Source organism: Pavona decussata, unplaced genomic scaffold (assembly GCF_977016875.1).
Source record: "Pavona decussata unplaced genomic scaffold, jaPavDecu1.1 SCAFFOLD_234, whole genome shotgun sequence".
NCBI classification, from domain to species: Eukaryota; Metazoa; Cnidaria; class Anthozoa; order Scleractinia; family Agariciidae; genus Pavona; species Pavona decussata.
Window position 1 is genome coordinate 1,167,889 of NW_028145639.1, and position 1,167 is coordinate 1,169,055.

The following is a 1,167-nucleotide window of genomic DNA, read 5'->3' on the forward strand; positions in this document are numbered from 1 at the left end:
GTTTTTGAGTCATTTTTGTCTTTCGCTAGCTTTTTTCAAGAACTTATTCTTGAGAATTTCGACGTCCATGCAATACCTTCTTGAAACTTCTTGAGGTGGAAAACGTAATATTTCCCCTTCGATTCTATTATTTCACATATCGGAGAGCAATTTGAGGTTGTTTAAGGGATTAACTATGATTCCAAGTCGATAGGAATTTGTTTGCACAACCCACTGATGGATACATACAATAAAGACCTTGGAAATAGATGGTTTATTGCTAACATGTTGGTTTGTGGGCTCCGTGGTTGAATTTCCAAGCTTGTACGTGTTCTCTGGGCAGTTTATCGAAATCAGACCTCCTCTCCCGCCGCCTCCTTCTGAGCCAATCAGATCACGAGGTTGCACAATAGTCCGTCACTTAACTGTATATACTTGCATGTTGTGTATGATATGTGTTGTAATGATAGGTAAGAACTGTAGGCGACTGAAGTATGTTTTTATTTTTTCAAATGCGATCATTGACAGGTAAATAGGGCAAAAGGAAACTCACAGGAGGTAACAATCAGTCTACCAGAGACATAAAACAAGAGCACGTTACAAAAACACGCGAAATTCAGTGTTGAGATAGCACAAACGATGCATTGTACTTTGCGTTAAGGGTTTATTGTAGCTTATAGAGCTATTGGTCAAAAACAGCACAAAAAGAATAAATTTCCTTGCAGTTTTTAAGGAAACAAAACTGGGAGAAAACTCCTAGTCATTGGTTTTTAGGTTGTTGGGTAAAACATACAAAACGGAGCGCGGTTAACAAATTATTTTTAAATTTACTTCCTACCTATGAAGAACCAAGTTTCGCCGGCGATCAGCCAAACTATCGTTTATTGATTGGTTTTATCGTATATTTATTTTTTTCACGTGTTTTAAAGAAACACAGTAAGGTGACCTAGGAATCATCATATGATTTCAAGTCAAAACGTACAAATCATTAAGCATTTTCAAAGTACGTTAAGCGGGAAAAAACAAAATTAAAACAAACAACAACAACAACAACACCAAAACAATGTTATATGGGTCCTATGGATATCTAAAACATCAATCAAAAGGCTCGGGATACCCCACAATGATACACCTGAGAAAAAAAAAAAAGGGGTGCAGTGACTAAATCATGGTACGTCAAACTTTGAA